Raw genomic sequence first — 21,510 nt, forward strand, 5'->3', positions numbered from 1 at the left:
GAAGTGAGACTTCATTGTAGTGCAGATTTCCTTTGCAAGCTTGCTTGGTTGGCCAAAAAGGGCGTATGCGTTTTTTCCTGAATTGGCCAAGTGCATCACTGTCCACGTTTTGCCTATTTTCTTATGCTTTAAATGCAATTCCTGTATACCTCCTGAAATCGGTTTCCTGCAATTCTGCCCCGCTTTCAAGTCCTCTTGGCAGCCTTACTTCAGTATACTTTTGGACGATAGCTGTCATTTATAACTCTGCAGGTTTGTGAATTACAGCGCCCCTGAGCTCCTTTCTTCAGCTCGCTTTCTTGTGAGCTGGCCGCAACACCGCAGGATTGCTTCAGGCCCTAATCTGGTTCCGGCACGGCACGCTGAGCCTTTGGTTAATTCCTCTTCCTGGTGGGAAATGAGAGTTAAATTTGCCCGTCCAGACACCTCCAGCTAGTCTCTCATTGGTTCTCCCTAAAGAGTCTGGAATGATGCACCCGAGTACCAGGGGACGAGAACTGAGACATATTTTAACACGTCTCCCAATCACAAGGTTGATCATACTCTGGGTTCCACATGCATGTTTTAGCTGAAGGAAGAATCCCTTAAACCTGGAGAGTTGAGACCCGTGGAATGGGTACCATGCAATATGACTTCAAAGGGTCTTCATTTGCTCACCGAACCTCTCCAATCCTATCACTGCTGCGTTTATGCCCCTATACACATGCTTGATTCTCTTTCGGAGACATAGCAATCCATAGGTTTTAAGATACTTACTAGTCAGGTACATACTTAGGCGTTTAATATGGGGTGTTGAGTCCATTTCGTTCAGCAAGGAGTAGCTCTTGACTATTACATATTTGGCTTAAGGAACTTTATCTGTGCTCATTTCAATCTCTGGTTTTATGCAGCACCCCAACTCACCTTTCCCCTTAAGCAAGCCTAAGTTGGTTTTCTAAATTTGATACCCTGTTCTGTTTTGTAATTCAGTTCCTCTGTAGCCAAGTTTATATTCCGTGTATTAGTGATATCTTATGATGTTTCTTTTTCTGTGTGACTTATTTCAGTTAGAATCATCATACCTGTATCCACTCATTATGCTGCTACGGGCCTGATGAGATAGATGGCATTGCTGAGTGATATTGCATTGTACGTAAGTACCACAACATCTTTATCCATTTTTCACTTTCTGCGATATTGAACTTGTACCGTAAACGAAGTTCCTGTAAACAGAGCCGTCCCAAACTTTGGGGTAGCTGTGTCTTTTTGATTTTAATTTCCCTAAGCTATAGGACCATAAGTGGAAGTGCCCTAGGCTCTGTTGCTTTGTTTTTTAGATGTTTCAGGAATCACCATACACTTCTCCCGAGTGGCTGTTGGCAATTTACATCCCGCCCTTCAGCATAACAAGGTTCCCAGTTCTCCATGGCCTGTCCTGCCTTTCTGGATTTTACACTTTTTTCAGATGGCCCTTTTGACGGGGGGGAAGTGAGACTTCATTGTAGTGCAGATTTCCTTTGCAAGCTTGCTTGGTTGGCCAAAAAGGGCGTATGCGTTTTTTCCTGAATATATTCAGGAAAAAACGCATACGCCCTTTTTGGCCAAGTGCATCATTGTCGACGTTCTGCCTCTTTTCCTATGCTTTAAAGGCAATTCCAGTCTACCTCCTGAAATCGGTTTCCTGCAATTCTGCCCCGCTTTCAAGTCCTCTTGGCAGCCTTACTTCAGTATAATTTTGGACGATAGCTGTCATTTATAAATCTGCAGGTTTGTGAATTACAGTGCCCCTGAGCTCCTTTCTTCAACTCGCTTTCTTGTGAGCTGGCCGCAACACCGCAGGATTGCTTCAGGCCCTAATCTGGTTCCGGCATGGCACGCTGAGCCTTTGGTTAATTCCTCTTACTGGTGGGAAATGAGAGTTACATTTGCACGTCCAGACACCTCCAGCTAGTCTCTCATTGGTTCTCCCTATACCTGTTCATCTTCCGCAGAAATTGCAAACTGGGCCAAAGAGGAGGTTAAAGGCACTAACTCTCCAAGTCGGGAGAGTGTTAGTAAAGCGTCTGGATTGTTGCACCTGAGTACCAGGGGATGAGAACTGAGACATATTTGAACACGTCTCCCGATCACACGGTTGATCATACTCTGGGTTCCACATGCATGTTTTAGCTGAAGGAAGAATCCCTTAAACCTGGAGATTTGAGACCCGTGGAATGGGTACCATGCAATATGACTTCAAAGGGTCTTCATTTGCTCACCGAACCTGTCCAATCCTATCACTGCTGCGTTTATGCCCCTGTACACATGCTTGATTCTCTTTCGGAGACATAGCAATCCATAGGATTTAAGATACTTATTAGTCAGGTACATTCTTAGGCGTTTAATATGGGGTGTTGAGTCCATTTCGTTTAGCAAGGAGTAGCTCTTGTCTATTCCATATTTGGCTTAAGGAACTTTATCTGTGCTCATTTCAATCTCTGGTTTTATGCAGCACCCCAACTCACATTTCCCATTAAGCAAGCATAAGTTGGTTTTTTTAAATTTGAGACCCTGTTCTGTTTTGTAATTCAGTTCCTGTGTAGACAAGTTTACATTCCATATATTAGTGATATCTTATGATGTTTCTTTTTCTGTGTGACTTATTTCAGTTAGAATCATCATACCTGAATCCACTCACTATGCTGCTACGGGCCTGAACATAGATTTCATTGCTGAGTGATATTGCATTGAACGTAATTACCACAAGTTCTTTATCCATTTTTCGCTTTCTGCGATATTGAACTTGTACCGTAAACGAGGTTCTTGTAAATAGAGCCGTCCCAAATTTTGGGGTCGCTGTGTCTTTTTGATTTTAATTTTCCTAAGCTACAGGACCATAAGTGGAAGTGCCCTAGGCTCTGTTGCTTTGTTTTTTAGATGTTTCAGGAAACACCATACACTTCTCCCGAGTGGCTGTTGGCAATTTACATCCCGCCCTTCAGCATAACAAGGCTCCCATTTCTCCATGGCCTGTCCTGCCTTTCTGGATTTTACACTTTTTTCAGATGGCCCTTTTGACTGGGGGAAAGTGAGACTTCATTGTAGTGCAGATTTCCTTTGCAAGCTTGCTTGGTTGGCCAAAAAGTGCGTATGCGTTTTTTCCTGAATATATTCAGGAAAAAACGCATACGCCCTTTTTGGCCAAGTGCATCATTGTCGACGTTCTGCCTCTTTTCCTATGCTTTAAAGGCAATTCCAGTCTACCTCCTGAAATAGGTTTCCTGCAATTCTGCCCCGTTTTCAAGTCCTCTTGGCAGCCTTACTTCAGTATATTTTTGGACGATAGCTGTCATTTATAACTCTGCAGGTTTGTGAATTACAATGCCCCTGAGCTCCTTTATTGAACTCGCTTTCTTGTGAGCTGGCCGCAACACCGCAGGATTGCTTCAGGCCCTAATCTGGTTCCGGCATGGCACGCTGAGCCTTTGGTTAATTCCTCTTCCTGGTGGGAAATGAGAGTTAAATTTGCACGTGCAGACATCTCCAGCTAGTCTCTCATTGGTTCTCCCTATACCTGTTCATCTTCCGCAGAAATTGCAAACTGGGCCAAACAGGAGGTTAAAGGCACTAACTCTCCAAGTCGGGAGAGTGTTAGTAAAGCGTCTGGATTGTTGCACCCAAGTACCAGGGGACGAGAACTGAGACATATTGGAACATGTCTCCCGATCACACGGTTGATCATACTCTGGGTTCCACATGCATGTTTTAGCTGAAGGAAGAATCCCTTAAACCTGGAGAGTTGAGACCCGTGGAATGGGTACCATGCAATATGTCTTCAAAGGGTCTTCATTTGCTCACCGAACCTCTCCAATCCTATCACTGCTGCGTTTATGCCCCTGTACACATGCTTGATTCTCTTTCAGAGACATAGCAATCCATAGGTTTTTAAGATACTTACTAGTCAGGTACATTCTTAGGCGTTTAATGTGGGGTGTTGAGACCATTTCATTGAGCAAGGAGTAGCTCTTGTCTATTCCATATTTGGCTTAAGGAACTTTATCTGTGCTCATTTCAATCTCTGGTTTTATGCAGCACCCCAACTCACATTTCCCCTTAAGCAAGCATAAGTTGGTTTTCTTAATTTGAGAACCTCTTCTGTTTTGTAATCCAGTTCCTATGTAGCCAAGTTTATATTCCGTGTATTAGTGATATCTTATGATGTTTCTTTTTCTGTGTGACTTATTTCAGTTAGAATCATCATACCTGTATCCACTCATTATGCTGCTACGGGCCTGATGAGATAGATGTCATTGCTGAGTGATATTGCATTGTACGTAAGTACCACAACTTCTTTATCCATTTTTCACTTTCTGCGATATTTAACTTGTACCGTAAACGAAGTTCCTGTAAACAGAGCCGTCCCAAACTTTGGGGTAGCTGTGTCTTTTTGATTTTAATTTCCCTAAGCTATAGGACCATAAGTGGAAGTGCCCTAGGCTCTGTTGCTTTGTTTTTTAGATGTTTCAGGAATCACCATACACTTCTCCCGAGTGGCTGTTGGCAATTTACATCCCGCCCTTCAGCATAACAAGGTTCCCAGTTCTCCATGGCCTGTCCTGCCTTTCTGGATTTTACACTTTTTTCAGATGGCCCTTTTGACCGGGGGGAAGTGAGACTTCATTGTAGTGCAGATTTCCTTTGCAAGCTTGCTTGGTTGGCCAAAAAGGGCGTATGCGTTTTTTCCTGAATATATTCAGGAAAAAACGCATACGCCCTTTTTGGCCAAGTGCATCATTGTCGACGTTCTGCCTCTTTTCCTATGCTTTAAAGGCAATTCCAGTCTACCTCCTGAAATCGGTTTCCTGCAATTCTGCCCCGCTTTCAAGTCCTCTTGGCAGCCTTACTTCAGTATAATTTTGGACGATAGCTGTCATTTATAAATCTGCAGGTTTGTGAATTACAGTGCCCCTTAGCTCCTTTCTTCAACTCGCTTTCTTGTGAGCTGGCCGCAACACCGCAGGATTGCTTCAGGCCCTAATCTGGTTCCGGCATGGCACGCTGAGCCTTTGGTTAATTCCTCTTACTGGTGGGAAATGAGAGTTACATTTGCACGTCCAGACACCTCCAGCTAGTCTCTCATTGGTTCTCCCTATACCTGTTCATCTTCCGCAGAAATTGCAAACTGGGCCAAAGAGGAGGTTAAAGGCACTAACTCTCCAAGTCGGGAGAGTGTTAGTAAAGTGTCTGGAATGTTACACCCGAGTACCAGGGGAGGAGAACTGAGACATATTTGAACACGTCTCCCGATCACACGGTTGATCATACTCTGGGTTACACATGCATGTATTAGCTGAAGGAAGAATCCCTTAAAACTGGAGAGTTGAGACCCATGGAATGGGTACCATGCAATATGACTTCAAAGGGTCTTCATTTGCTCACCGAACCTGTCCAATCCTATCACTGCTGCGTTTATGCCCCTGTACACATGCTTGATTCTCTTTCGGAGACATAGCAATCCATAGGATTTAAGATACTTATTAGTCAGGTACATTCTTAGGCGTTTAATATGGGGTGTTGAGTCCATTTCGTTTAGCAAGGAGTAGCTCTTGTCTATTCCATATTTGGCTTAAGGAACTTTATCTGTGCTCATTTCAATCTCTGGTTTTATGCAGCACCCCAACTCACATTTCCCATTAAGCAAGCATAAGTTGGTTTTTTTAAATTTGAGACCCTGTTCTGTTTTGTAATTCAGTTCCTGTGTAGACAAGTTTACATTCCATATATTAGTGATATCTTATGATGTTTCTTTTTCTGTGTGACTTATTTCAGTTAGAATCATCATACCTGAATCCACTCACTATGCTGCTACGGGCCTGAACATAGATTTCATTGCTGAGTGATATTGCATTGAACGTAATTACCACAAGTTCTTTATCCATTTTTCGCTTTCTGTGATATTGAACTTGTACCGTAAACGAGGTTCTTGTAAATAGAGCCGTCCCAAATTTTGGGGTCGCTGTGTCTTTTTGATTTTAATTTTCCTAAGCTACAGGACCATAAGTGGAAGTGCCCTAGGCTCTGTTGCTTTGTTTTTTAGATGTTTCAGGAAACACCATACACTTCTCCCGAGTGGCTGTTGGCAATTTACATCCCGCCCTTCAGCATAACAAGGCTCCCATTTCTCCATGGCCTGTCCTGCCTTTCTGGATTTTACACTTTTTTCAGATGGCCCTTTTGACTGGGGGAAAGTGAGACTTCATTGTAGTGCAGATTTCCTTTGCAAGCTTGCTTGGTTGGCCAAAAAGTGCGTATGCGTTTTTTCCTGAATATATTCAGGAAAAAACGCATACGCCCTTTTTGGCCAAGTGCATCATTGTCGACGTTCTGCCTCTTTTCCTATGCTTAAAAGGCAATTCCAGTCTACCTCCTGAAATAGGTTTCCTGCAATTCTGCCCCATTTTCAAGTCCTCTTGGCAGCCTTACTTCAGTATATTTTTGGACGATAGCTGTCATTTATAACTCTGCAGGTTTGTGAATTACAATGCCCCTGAGCTCCTTTATTGAACTCGCTTTCTTGTGAGCTGGCCGCAACACCGCAGGATTGCTTCAGGCCCTAATCTGGTTCCGGCATGGCACGCTGAGCCTTTGGTTAATTCCTCTTCCTGGTGGGAAATGAGAGTTAAATTTGCACGTGCAGACATCTCCAGCTAGTCTCTCATTGGTTCTCCCTATACCTGTTCATCTTCCGCAGAAATTGCAAACTGGGCCAAACAGGAGGTTAAAGGCACTAACTCTCCAAGTCGGGAGAGTGTTAGTAAAGCGTCTGGATTGTTGCACCCAAGTACCAGGGGACGAGAACTGAGACATATTGGAACATGTCTCCCGATCACACGGTTGATCATACTCTGGGTTCCACATGCATGTTTTAGCTGAAGGAAGAATCCCTTAAACCTGGAGAGTTGAGACCCGTGGAATGGGTACCATGCAATATGTCTTCAAAGGGTCTTCATTTGCTCACCGAACCTCTCCAATCCTATCACTGCTGCGTTTATGCCCCTGTACACATGCTTGATTCTCTTTCAGAGACATAGCAATCCATAGGTTTTAAGATACTTACTAGTCAGGTACATTCTTAGGCGTTTAATGTGGGGTGTTGAGACCATTTCATTGAGCAAGGAGTAGCTCTTGTCTATTCCATATTTGGCTTAAGGAACTTTATCTGTGCTCATTTCAATCTCTGGTTTTATGCAGCACCCCAACTCACATTTCCCCTTAAGCAAGCATAAGTTGGTTTTCTTAATTTGAGAACCTCTTCTGTTTTGTAATCCAGTTCCTATGTAGCCAAGTTTATATTCCATGTATTAGTGATATCTTATGATGTTTCTTTTTCTGTGTGACTTATTTCAGTTAGAATCATCATACCTGAATCCACTCATTATGCTGCAATGGGCCTGATGACATAGATTTCATTGCTGAGTGATATTGCATTGTACGTAAGTACCACAACTTCTTTATCCATTTTTCACTTTCTGCGATATTCAACTTGTACTGTAAATGAGGTTCTTGTAAACAGAGCCGTCCCAAACTTTGGGGTGGCTGTGTCTTTTTGATTTTAATTTCCCTAAGCTATAGGACCATAAGTGGAAGTGCCCTAGGCTGTGTTTCTCTGTTTTTTAGATGTTTCAGGAAACACCATACACTTCTCCTGAGTGGCTGTTGGCAATTTACATCCCGCCCATCAGCATAACAAGGCTCCCAGTTCTCCATGGCCTGTCCTGCCTTTCTGGATTTTACACTTTTTTTCAGATGGCCCTTTTGACCGGGGGGAAGTGAGACTTCATTGTAGTGGAGATATCCTTTCCAAGCTTGCTTGGTTGGCCAAAAAGCGCGTAGGCGTTTTTTCCTGAATATATTCAGGACAAAACGCATACGTCCTTTTTGGCCAAGTGCATCATTGTCGACGTTCTACCTCTTTTCCTATGCTTTAAATGCAATTCCAGTCTACCTCCTGAAATCGGTTGCCTGCAATTCTGCCCCGCTTTCAACTCCTCTTGGCAGCCTTACTTCTGTATATTTTTGGACGATAGCTGTCATTTATAACTCTGCAGGTTTGTGAATTACAGTGCCCCTGAGCTCCTTTCTTCAACTCGCTTTCTTGTGAGCTGGCCGCAACACCACAGGATTGCTTCAGGCCCTAATCTGGTTCTGGCACGGCATGCTGAGCCTTTGGTTAATTCCTCTTCCTGGTGGGAAATGAGAGTTAAATTTGCCCGTCCACACACCTCCAGCTAGTCTCTCATTGGTTCTCCCTATTGCTGTTCATCTTCCGTGGAAATTGCAAACTGGGCCAAACAGGAGGTTAAAGGCACTGACTCTCCAAGTCGGGAGAGTGTTAGTAAAGCGTCTGGAATGTTGCACCCGAGTACCAGGTGATGAAAACTGAGACATATTGGAACACGTCTCCTGATCCCATGGTTGATCATACTCTGGGTTCCACATGCATGTTTTAGCTGAAGGAAGAATCCCTTAAACCTGGAGAGTTGAGACCCGTGGAATGGGTACCATGCAATATAACTTCAAAGGGTCTTCATTTCCTCACTGAACCTCTGCAATCCTATCACTGCTGCGTTTATGCCCCTGTACTCATGCTTGATTCTCTTTCGGAGACATAGCAATCCATAGGTTTTAAGATACTTACTAGTCAGGTACATTCTTAGGCATTTAAATGGGGTGTTGAGTCCATTTCGTTGAGCAAGGAGTAGCTCTTGTCTATTACATATTTGGCTTAAGGAACTTTATCTGTGCTCATTTCAATCTCTGGTTTTATGCAGCACCCCAACTCAACTTTCCCCTTAAGCAAGCATAAGTTGGTTTTCTAAATTTGAGACCCTGTTCTGTTTTGTAATTCAGTTCCTGTGTAGCCAAGTTTACATTCCGTGTATTAGTGATATCTAATGATGTTTCTTTTTCTGTGTGACTTATTTCAGTTAGAATCATCATACCTGAATCCACTCATTATGCTGCCACGGGCCTGATGACATAGATTTCATTGCTGAGTGATATTGCATTGTACGTAAGTACCACAACTTCTTTATCCATTTTTCACTTTCTGCGATATTGAACGTGTACCGTAAACGAGGCTCTTGTAAACAGAGCCATCCCAAACTTTGGGGTGGCTGTGTCTTTTTGATTTTAATTTCCCTAATCTATAGGACCATAAGTGGAAGTGCCCTAGGCTCTGTTGCTTGGTTTCTTAGATGTTTCAGGAAACACCATACACTTCTCCGGAGTGGCTGTTGGCAATTTACATCCCGCCCATCAGCAAAACAAGGCTCCCAGTTCTCCATGGCCTGTCCTGCCTTTCTGGATTTTACACGTTTTTCAGATGGCCCTTTTGACAGGGGGGAAGTGAGACTTCTTTGTAGTGCAGATTTCCTTTGCAAGCTTGCTTGGTTGGCCAAAAAGTGTGTATGCGTTTTTTCCTGAATATTTGCAGGAAAAAACGCACACGCACTTTTTGGCCAAGTGCATGATTGTGGACGTTCTGCCTCTTTTCCTATGCTTTAAATACAATTCCAGTCTACCTCCTGAAATCGGTTTCCTGCAATTCTGCCCCGCTTTCAAGTCCTCTTGGCAGCCTTACTTCAGTATATTTTTGGACGATAGCTGTCATTTATAACTCTGCAGGTTTGTGAATTACAGTGCCCCTGAGCTCCTTTCTTCAACTCGCTTTCTTGTGAGCTGGCCGCAACACCGCAGGATTGCTTCAGGCCCTAATCTGGTTCCGGCACGGCACGCTGAACCTTTGGTTAATTCCTCTTCCTGGTGGGAAATGAGAGTTAAATTTGCCCGTCCACACACCTCCAGCTAGTCTCTAATTGGTTCTACCTATTCCTCTTCATCTTCCGCAGAAATTGCAAACTTGGCCAAAGAGGAGGTTAAAGGCACTGACTCTCCAAGTCGGGAGAGTGTTAGTAAAGCGTCTGGAATATTACACCCGAGTACCAGGGGACGAAAACTGAGACATATTGGAACACATCTCCCGATCACATGGTTGATCATACTCTGGGTTCCACATGCATGTTTTAGCTGAAGGAAGAATCCCTTAAACCTGGAGAGTTGAGACCCGTGTAATGGGTACCATGCAATATGACTACAAAGGGTCTTCATTTGCTCACCGAACCTCTCCAATCCTATCACTGCTGCGTTTATGCCCCTGTACACACGCTTGATTCTCTTTAGGAGACATAGCAATCTGACGTTTTATGATACTTACTAGTCAGGTACATTCTTAGGCGTTTAATATGGGGTGTTGAGTCCATTTCGTGAGCAAGGAGTAGCTCTTGTCTATTCCATATTTGGCTTAAGGAACTTTATCTGTGCTCATTTCAATCTCTGGTTTTATGCAGCACCCCAACTCACCTTTCCCCTTAAGCAAGCATAAGTTGGTTTTCTAAATTTGAGACCCTGTTCTGTTTTGGAATCCACTTCCTGTGTAGCCAGGTTTACATTCCGTGTATTGGTGATATCTTATGATGTTTCATTTTCTGTGTAACTTATTACAGTTAGAATCATCATATCTGAATCCACTCATTATGCTGCTACAGGCCTGATGACATAGATTTCATTGCTGAGTGATATTGCATTGTACGTAAGTTCCAAAACTTCTTTATCCATTTTTCGCTTTCTGCGACATTGAACTTGTACCGTAAACGAGTTTCTTGTAAACAGAGCTGTCCCAAACTTTGGGGTGGCTGTGTCTTTTTGATTTTAATTTCCCTAAGCTATAGGACCATAAGTGGAAGTGCCCTAGGCTCTGTTGCTTTGTTTTTTAGATGTTTCAGGAAACACCATACACTTCTCCCAAGTGGCTGTTGGCAATTTACATCCCGCCCATCAGCATAACAAGGCTCCCAGTTCTCCATGGCCTGTTCTGCCTCTCTGGATTTTACACTTTTTTCAGATGGCCCTTTTGACCGGGGGGAAGTGAGACTTCATTGTAGTGCAGATTTCCTTTGCAAGCTTGCTTGGTTGGCCAAAAAGGGCGTATGCGTTTTTTCCTGAATATATTCAGGAAAAAACGCATACGCCCTTTTTGGCCAAGTGCATCATTGTGGACGTTCTGCCTCTTTTCCTATGCTTTCAATGCAATTCCAGTCTACCTCCTGAAATCGGTTTCTTGCAATTCTGCCCCACTTTCAAGTCCTCTTGGCAGCCTTACTTCAGTATATTTTTGGACGATAGCTGTCATTTATAACTCTGCAGGTTTGTGAATTACAGTGCCCCTGAGCTCCTTTCTTCAACTCGCTTTCTTATGAGCTGGCGGCAACACCGCACGATTGCTTCAGGCCCTAATCTGGTTGCGGCACGGCACGCTGAGCCCTTGGTTAATTCCACTTCCTCGTGGGAAATGAGAGTTAAATTTGCCTGTCCAGTCACCTCCAGCTAGTCTCTCATTGGTTCTCCCTATTCCTGTTCATCTTCCGCAGAAATTGCAAACTGGGCCAAACAGTAGGTTAAAGGCACTGACTCTCCAAGTCGGGAGAGTGTTAGTAAAGCGTCTGGAATGTTGCACCCAAGTACCAGGGAACGGGAACTGAGACATATTTGAACATGTCTCCCGATCACACGGTTGATCATACTCTGGGTTCCACATGCATGTTTTAGCTGAAGGAAGAATCCCTTAAACCTGGAGAGTTGAGACCCGTGGAATGGGTACCATGCAATATGACTTCAAAGGGTCTTCATTTGCTCACCGAACCTCTCCAATCCTATCACTGCTGCGTTTATGCCCCTGTACACACGCTTGATTCTCTTTCGGAGACACAGCTATCCATAGGTTTTAAGATACTTACTAGTCAGGTTCATTCTTAGGCATTTAATATGGGGTGTTGAGTCTATTTCGTTCAGCAAGGAGTAGCTCTTGACTATTACATATTTGGCTTAAGGAACTTTATCTGTGCTCATTTCAATCTCTGGTTTTATGCAGCACCCCAACTCACCTTTCCCCTTAAGCAAGCATAAGTGGGTTTTCTAAATTTAAGACCCTGTTCTGTTTTGTAATTCAGTTCCTTTGTAGCCAAGTTTATATTAGGTGTATTAGTGATATCTTATGATGTTTCTTTTTCTGTGTGACTTATTTCAGTTAGAATCATCACACCTGTATCCACTCATTATGCTGCTATGGGCCTGATGAGATAGATGTCATTGCTGAGTGATATTGCATTGTACGTAAGTACCAGAACTTCTTTATCCATTTTTCACTTTCTGCAATATTGAACATGTACCGTAAACGAAGTTCTTGTAAACAGAGCAGTCCCAAACTTTGGGGTAGCTGTGTCTTTTTGACTTTAATTTCCCAAAGCTATAGGACCATAAGTGGAAGTGCCCTCGGCTCTGTTGCTTTGTTTTTTAGATGTTTCAGGAAACACCATACACTTCGCCCGAGTGGCTGTTGGCAATTTAAATCCTGCCCATCAGCATAACAAGGCTCCCAGTTCTCCATGGCCTTTCCTGCCTTTCTGGATTTTACACTTTTTTCAGATGGCCCTTTTGACGGGAGAAGTGAGACTTCATTGTAGTGCAGATTTCCTTTGCAAGCTTGCTTGGTTGGCCAAAAAGGGCGTATGCGTTTTTTCCTGAATTGGCCAAGTGCATCACTGTCCACGTTTTGCCTATTTTCTTATGCTTTAAATGCAATTCCTGTATACCTCCTGAAATCGGTTTCCTGCAATTCTGCCCCGCTTTCAAGTCCTCTTGGCAGCCTTACTTCAGTATACTTTTGGACGATAGCTGTCATTTATAACTCTGCAGGTTTGTGAATTACAGCGCCCCTGAGCTCCTTTCTTCAGCTCGCTTTCTTGTGAGCTGGCCGCAACACCGCAGGATTGCTTCAGGCCCTAATCTGGTTCCGGCACGGCACGCTGAGCCTTTGGTTAATTCCTCTTCCTGGTGGGAAATGAGAGTTAAATTTGCCCGTCCAGACACCTCCAGCTAGTCTCTCATTGGTTCTCCCTAAAGAGTCTGGAATGATGCACCCGAGTACCAGGGGACGAGAACTGAGACATATTTTAACACGTCTCCCAATCACAAGGTTGATCATACTCTGGGTTCCACATGCATGTTTTAGCTGAAGGAAGAATCCCTTAAACCTGGAGAGTTGAGACCCGTGGAATGGGTACCATGCAATATGACTTCAAAGGGTCTTCATTTGCTCACCGAACCTCTCCAATCCTATCACTGCTGCGTTTATGCCCCTATACACATGCTTGATTCTCTTTCGGAGACATAGCAATCCATAGGTTTTAAGATACTTACTAGTCAGGTACATACTTAGGCGTTTAATATGGGGTGTTGAGTCCATTTCGTTCAGCAAGGAGTAGCTCTTGACTATTACATATTTGGCTTAAGGAACTTTATCTGTGCTCATTTCAATCTCTGGTTTTATGCAGCACCCCAACTCACCTTTCCCCTTAAGCAAGCCTAAGTTGGTTTTCTAAATTTGATACCCTGTTCTGTTTTGTAATTCAGTTCCTCTGTAGCCAAGTTTATATTCCGTGTATTAGTGATATCTTATGATGTTTCTTTTTCTGTGTGACTTATTTCAGTTAGAATCATCATACCTGTATCCACTCATTATGCTGCTACGGGCCTGATGAGATAGATGGCATTGCTGAGTGATATTGCATTGTACGTAAGTACCACAACATCTTTATCCATTTTTCACTTTCTGCGATATTGAACTTGTACCGTAAACGAAGTTCCTGTAAACAGAGCCGTCCCAAACTTTGGGGTAGCTGTGTCTTTTTGATTTTAATTTCCCTAAGCTATAGGACCATAAGTGGAAGTGCCCTAGGCTCTGTTGCTTTGTTTTTTAGATGTTTCAGGAATCACCATACACTTCTCCCGAGTGGCTGTTGGCAATTTACATCCCGCCCTTCAGCATAACAAGGTTCCCAGTTCTCCATGGCCTGTCCTGCCTTTCTGGATTTTACACTTTTTTCAGATGGCCCTTTTGACGGGGGGGAAGTGAGACTTCATTGTAGTGCAGATTTCCTTTGCAAGCTTGCTTGGTTGGCCAAAAAGGGCGTATGCGTTTTTTCCTGAATATATTCAGGAAAAAACGCATACGCCCTTTTTGGCCAAGTGCATCATTGTCGACGTTCTGCCTCTTTTCCTATGCTTTAAAGGCAATTCCAGTCTACCTCCTGAAATCGGTTTCCTGCAATTCTGCCCCGCTTTCAAGTCCTCTTGGCAGCCTTACTTCAGTATAATTTTGGACGATAGCTGTCATTTATAAATCTGCAGGTTTGTGAATTACAGTGCCCCTGAGCTCCTTTCTTCAACTCGCTTTCTTGTGAGCTGGCCGCAACACCGCAGGATTGCTTCAGGCCCTAATCTGGTTCCGGCATGGCACGCTGAGCCTTTGGTTAATTCCTCTTACTGGTGGGAAATGAGAGTTACATTTGCACGTCCAGACACCTCCAGCTAGTCTCTCATTGGTTCTCCCTATACCTGTTCATCTTCCGCAGAAATTGCAAACTGGGCCAAAGAGGAGGTTAAAGGCACTAACTCTCCAAGTCGGGAGAGTGTTAGTAAAGCGTCTGGATTGTTGCACCCGAGTACCAGGGGATGAGAACTGAGACATATTTGAACACGTCTCCCGATCACACGGTTGATCATACTCTGGGTTCCACATGCATGTTTTAGCTGAAGGAAGAATCCCTTAAACCTGGAGATTTGAGACCCGTGGAATGGGTACCATGCAATATGACTTCAAAGGGTCTTCATTTGCTCACCGAACCTGTCCAATCCTATCACTGCTGCGTTTATGCCCCTGTACACATGCTTGATTCTCTTTCGGAGACATAGCAATCCATAGGATTTAAGATACTTATTAGTCAGGTACATTCTTAGGCGTTTAATATGGGGTGTTGAGTCCATTTCGTTTAGCAAGGAGTAGCTCTTGTCTATTCCATATTTGGCTTAAGGAACTTTATCTGTGCTCATTTCAATCTCTGGTTTTATGCAGCACCCCAACTCACATTTCCCATTAAGCAAGCATAAGTTGGTTTTTTTAAATTTGAGACCCTGTTCTGTTTTGTAATTCAGTTCCTGTGTAGACAAGTTTACATTCCATATATTAGTGATATCTTATGATGTTTCTTTTTCTGTGTGACTTATTTCAGTTAGAATCATCATACCTGAATCCACTCACTATGCTGCTACGGGCCTGAACATAGATTTCATTGCTGAGTGATATTGCATTGAACGTAATTACCACAAGTTCTTTATCCATTTTTCGCTTTCTGCGATATTGAACTTGTACCGTAAACGAGGTTCTTGTAAATAGAGCCGTCCCAAATTTTGGGGTCGCTGTGTCTTTTTGATTTTAATTTTCCTAAGCTACAGGACCATAAGTGGAAGTGCCCTAGGCTCTGTTGCTTTGTTTTTTAGATGTTTCAGGAAACACCATACACTTCTCCCGAGTGGCTGTTGGCAATTTACATCCCGCCCTTCAGCATAACAAGGCTCCCATTTCTCCATGGCCTGTCCTGCCTTTCTGGATTTTACACTTTTTTCAGATGGCCCTTTTGACTGGGGGAAAGTGAGACTTCATTGTAGTGCAGATTTCCTTTGCAAGCTTGCTTGGTTGGCCAAAAAGTGCGTATGCGTTTTTTCCTGAATATATTCAGGAAAAAACGCATACGCCCTTTTTGGCCAAGTGCATCATTGTCGACGTTCTGCCTCTTTTCCTATGCTTTAAAGGCAATTCCAGTCTACCTCCTGAAATAGGTTTCCTGCAATTCTGCCCCGTTTTCAAGTCCTCTTGGCAGCCTTACTTCAGTATATTTTTGGACGATAGCTGTCATTTATAACTCTGCAGGTTTGTGAATTACAATGCCCCTGAGCTCCTTTATTGAACTCGCTTTCTTGTGAGCTGGCCGCAACACCGCAGGATTGCTTCAGGCCCTAATCTGGTTCCGGCATGGCACGCTGAGCCTTTGGTTAATTCCTCTTCCTGGTGGGAAATGAGAGTTAAATTTGCACGTGCAGACATCTCCAGCTAGTCTCTCATTGGTTCTCCCTATACCTGTTCATCTTCCGCAGAAATTGCAAACTGGGCCAAACAGGAGGTTAAAGGCACTAACTCTCCAAGTCGGGAGAGTGTTAGTAAAGCGTCTGGATTGTTGCACCCAAGTACCAGGGGACGAGAACTGAGACATATTGGAACATGTCTCCCGATCACACGGTTGATCATACTCTGGGTTCCACATGCATGTTTTAGCTGAAGGAAGAATCCCTTAAACCTGGAGAGTTGAGACCCGTGGAATGGGTACCATGCAATATGTCTTCACAGGGTCTTCATTTGCTCACCGAACCTCTCCAATCCTATCACTGCTGCGTTTATGCCCCTGTACACATGCTTGATTCTCTTTCAGAGACATAGCAATCCATAGGTTTTAAGATACTTACTAGTCAGGTACATTCTTAGGCGTTTAATGTGGGGTGTTGAGACCATTTCATTGAGCAAGGAGTAGCTCTTGTCTATTCCATATTTGGCTTAAGGAACTTTATCTGTGCTCATTTCAATCTCTGGTTTTATGCAGCACCCCAACTCACATTTCCCCTTAAGCAAGCATAAGTTGGTTTTCTTAATTTGAGAACCTCTTCTGTTTTGTAATCCAGTTCCTATGTAGCCAAGTTTATATTCCGTGTATTATTGATATCTTATGATGTTTCTTTTTCTGTGTGACTTATTTCAGTTAGAATCATCATACCTGTATCCACTCATTATGCTGCTACGGGCCTGATGAGATAGATGTCATTGCTGAGTGATATTGCATTGTACGTAAGTACCACAACTTCTTTATCCATTTTTCACTTTCTGCGATATTGAACTTGTACCGTAAACGAAGTTCCTGTAAACAGAGCCATCCCAAACTTTGGGGTAGCTGTGTCTTTTTGATTTTAATTTCCCTAAGCTATAGGACCATAAGTGGAAGTGCCCTAGGCTCTGTTGCTTTGTTTTTTAGATGTTTCAGGAATCACCATACACTTCTCCCGAGTGGCTGTTGGCAATTTACATCCCGCCCTTCAGCATAACAAGGTTCCCAGTTCTCCATGGCCTGTCCTGCCTTTCTGGATTTTACACTTTTTTCAGATGGCCCTTTTGACCGGGGGGAAGTGAGACTTCATTGTAGTGCAGATTTCCTTTGCAAGCTTGCTTGGTTGGCCAAAAAGGGCGTATGCGTTTTTTCCTGAATATATTCAGGAAAAAACGCATACGCACTTTTTGGCCAAGTGCATCATTGTCGACGTTCTGCCTCTTTTCCTATGCTTTAAAGGCAATTCCAGTCTACCTCCTGAAATCGGTTTCCTGCAATTCTGCCCCGCTTTCAAGTCCTCTTGGCAGCCTTACTTCAGTATAATTTTGGACGATAGCTGTCATTTATAAATCTGCAGGTTTGTGAATTACAGTGCCCCTGAGCTCCTTTCTTCAACTCGCTTTCTTGTGAGCTGGCCGCAACACCGCAGGATTGCTTCAGGCCCTAATCTGGTTCCGGCATGGCACGCTGAGCCTTTGGTTAATTCCTCTTACTGGTGGGAAATGAGAGTTACATTTGCACGTCCAGACACCTCCAGCTAGTCTCTCATTGGTTCTCCCTATACCTGTTCATCTTCCGCAGAAATTGCAAACTGGGCCAAAGAGGAGGTTAAAGGCACTAACTCTCCAAGTCGGGAGAGTGTTAGTAAAGCGTCTGGATTGTTGCACCCGAGTACCAGGGGATGAGAACTGAGACATATTTGAACACGTCTCCCGATCACACGGTTGATCATACTCTGGGTTCCACATGCATGTTTTAGCTGAAGGAAGAATCCCTTAAACCTGGAGATTTGAGACCCGTGGAATGGGTACCATGCAATATGACTTCAAAGGGTCTTCATTTGCTCACCGAACCTGTCCAATCCTATCACTGCTGAGTTTATGCCCCTGTACACATGCTTGATTCTCTTTCGGAGACATAGCAATCCATAGGATTTAAGATACTTATTAGTCAGGTACATTCTTAGGCGTTTAATATGGGGTGTTGAGTCCATTTCGTTTAGCAAGGAGTAGCTCTTGTCTATTCCATATTTGGCTTAAGGAACTTTATCTGTGCTCATTTCAATCTCTGGTTTTATGCAGCACCCCAACTCACATTTCCCATTAAGCAAGCATAAGTTGGTTTTTTTAAATTTGAGACCCTGTTCTGTTTTGTAATTCAGTTCCTGTGTAGACAAGTTTACATTCCATATATTAGTGATATCTTATGATGTTTCTTTTTCTGTGTGACTTATTTCAGTTAGAATCATCATACCTGAATCCACTCACTATGCTGCTACGGGCCTGAACATAGATTTCATTGCTGAGTGATATTGCATTGAACGTAATTACCACAAGTTCTTTATCCATTTTTCGCTTTCTGCGATATTGAACTTGTACCGTAAACGAGGTTCTTCTAAATAGAGCCGTCCCAAATTTTGGGGTCGCTGTGTCTTTTTGATTTTAATTTTCCTAAGCTACAGGACCATAAGTGGAAGTGCCCTAGGCTCTGTTGCTTTGTTTTTTAGATGTTTCAGGAAACACCATACACTTCTCCCGAGTGGCTGTTGGCAATTTACATCCCGCCCTTCAGCATAACAAGGCTCCCATTTCTCCATGGCCTGTCCTGCCTTTCTGGATTTTACACTTTTTTCAGATGGCCCTTTTGACTGGGGGAAAGTGAGACTTCATTGTAGTGCAGATTTCCTTTGCAAGCTTGCTTGGTTGGCCAAAAAGTGCGTATGCGTTTTTTCCTGAATATATTCAGGAAAAAACGCATACGCCCTTTTTGGCCAAGTGCATCATTGTCGACGTTCTGCCTCTTTTCCTATGCTTTAAAGGCAATTCCAGTCTACCTCCTGAAATAGGTTTCCTGCAATTCTGCCCCGTTTTCAAGTCCTCTTGGCAGCCTTACTTCAGTATATTTTTGGACGATAGCTGTCATTTATAACTCTGCAGGTTTGTGAATTACAATGCCCCTGAGCTCCTTTATTGAACTCGCTTTCTTGTGAGCTGGCCGCAACACCGCAGGATTGCTTCAGGCCCTAATCTGGTTCCGGCATGGCACGCTGAGCCTTTGGTTAATTCCTCTTCCTGGTGGGAAATGAGAGTTAAATTTGCACGTGCAGACATCTCCAGCTAGTCTCTCATTGGTTCTCCCTATACCTGTTCATCTTCCGCAGAAATTGCAAACTGGGCCAAACAGGAGGTTAAAGGCACTAACTCTCCAAGTCGGGAGAGTGTTAGTAAAGCGTCTGGATTGTTGCACCCAAGTACCAGGGGACGAGAACTGAGACATATTGGAACATGTCTCCCGATCACACGGTTGATCATACTCTGGGTTCCACATGCATGTTTTAGCTGAAGGAAGAATCCCTTAAACCTGGAGAGTTGAGACCCGTGGAATGGGTACCATGCAATATGTCTTCAAAGGGTCTTCATTTGCTCACCGAACCTCTCCAATCCTATCACTGCTGCGTTTATGCCCCTGTACACATGCTTGATTCTCTTTCAGAGACATAGCAATCCATAGGTTTTAAGATACTTACTAGTCAGGTACATTCTTAGGCGTTTAATGTGGGGTGTTGAGACCATTTCATTGAGCAAGGAGTAGCTCTTGTCTATTCCATATTTGGCTTAAGGAACTTTATCTGTGCTCATTTCAATCTCTGGTTTTATGCAGCACCCCAACTCACATTTCCCCTTAAGCAAGCATAAGTTGGTTTTCTTAATTTGAGAACCTCTTCTGTTTTGTAATCCAGTTCCTATGTAGCCAAGTTTATATTCCATGTATTAGTGATATCTTATGATGTTTCTTTTTCTGTGTGACTTATTTCAGTTAGAATCATCATACCTGAATCCACTCATTATGCTGCAATGGGCCTGATGACATAGATTTCATTGCTGAGTGATATTGCATTGTACGTAAGTACCACAACTTCTTTATCCATTTTTCACTTTCTGCGATATTCAACTTGTACTGTAAATGAGGTTCTTGTAAACAGAGCCGTCCCAAACTTTGGGGTGGCTGTGTCTTTTTGATTTTAATTTCCCTAAGCTATAGGACCATAAGTGGAAGTGCCCTAGGCTGTGTTTCTCTGTTTTTTAGATGTTTCAGGAAACACCATACACTTCTCCTGAGTGGCTGTTGGCAATTTACATCCCGCCCATCAGCATAACAAGGCTCCCAGTTCTCCATGGCCTGTCCTGCCTTTCTGGATTTTACACTTTTTTTCAGATGGCCCTTTTGACCGGGGGGAAGTGAGACTTCATTGTAGTGGAGATATCCTTTCCAAGCTTGCTTGGTTGGCCAAAAAGCGCGTAGGCGTTTTCTCCTGAATATATTCAGGACAAAACGCATACGTCCTTTTTGGCCAAGTGCATCATTGTCGACGTTCTACCTCTTTTCCTATGCTTTAAATGCAATTCCAGTCTACCCCTGAAATCGGTTGCCTGCAATTCTGCCCCGCTTTCAACTCCTCTTGGCAGCCTTACTTCTGTATATTTTTGGACGATAGCTGTCATTTATAACTCTGCAGGTTTGTGAATTACAGTGCCCCTGAGCTCCTTTCTTCAACTCGCTTTCTTGTGAGCTGGCCGCAACACCACAGGATTGCTTCAGGCCCTAATCTGGTTCTGGCACGGCATGCTGAGCCTTTGGTTAATTCCTCTTCCTGGTGGGAAATGAGAGTTAAATTTGCCCGTCCACACACCTCCAGCTAGTCTCTCATTGGTTCTCCCTATTGCTGTTCATCTTCCGTGGAAATTGCAAACTGGGCCAAACAGGAGGTTAAAGGCACTGACTCTCCAAGTCGGGAGAGTGTTAGTAAAGCGTCTGGAATGTTGCACCCGAGTACCAGGTGATGAAAACTGAGACATATTGGAACACGTCTCCTGATCCCATGGTTGATCATACTCTGGGTTCCACATGCATGTTTTAGCTGAAGGAAGAATCCCTTAAACCTGGAGAGTTGAGACCCGTGGAATGGGTACCATGCAATATAACTTCAAAGGGTCTTCATTTCCTCACTGAACCTCTGCAATCCTATCACTGCTGCGTTTATGCCCCTGTACTCATGCTTGATTCTCTTTCGGAGACATAGCAATCCATAGGTTTTAAGATACTTACTAGTCAGGTACATTCTTAGGCATTTAAATGGGGTGTTGAGTCCATTTCGTTGAGCAAGGAGTAGCTCTTGTCTATTACATATTTGGCTTAAGGAACTTTATCTGTGCTCATTTCAATCTCTGGTTTTATGCAGCACCCCAACTCACCTTTCCCCTTAAGCAAGCATAAGTTGGTTTTCTAAATTTGAGACCCTGTTCTGTTTTGTAATTCAGTTCCTGTGTAGCCAAGTTTACATTCCGTGTATTAGTGATATCTAATGATGTTTCTTTTTCTGTGTGACTTATTTCAGTTAGAATCATCATACCTGAATCCACTCATTATGCTGCCACGGGCCTGA

The sequence above is a fragment of the Orcinus orca genome, chromosome 6 (genome assembly GCF_937001465.1).
Source record: "Orcinus orca chromosome 6, mOrcOrc1.1, whole genome shotgun sequence".
In the NCBI taxonomy this organism is placed as follows: Eukaryota; Metazoa; Chordata; class Mammalia; order Artiodactyla; family Delphinidae; genus Orcinus; species Orcinus orca.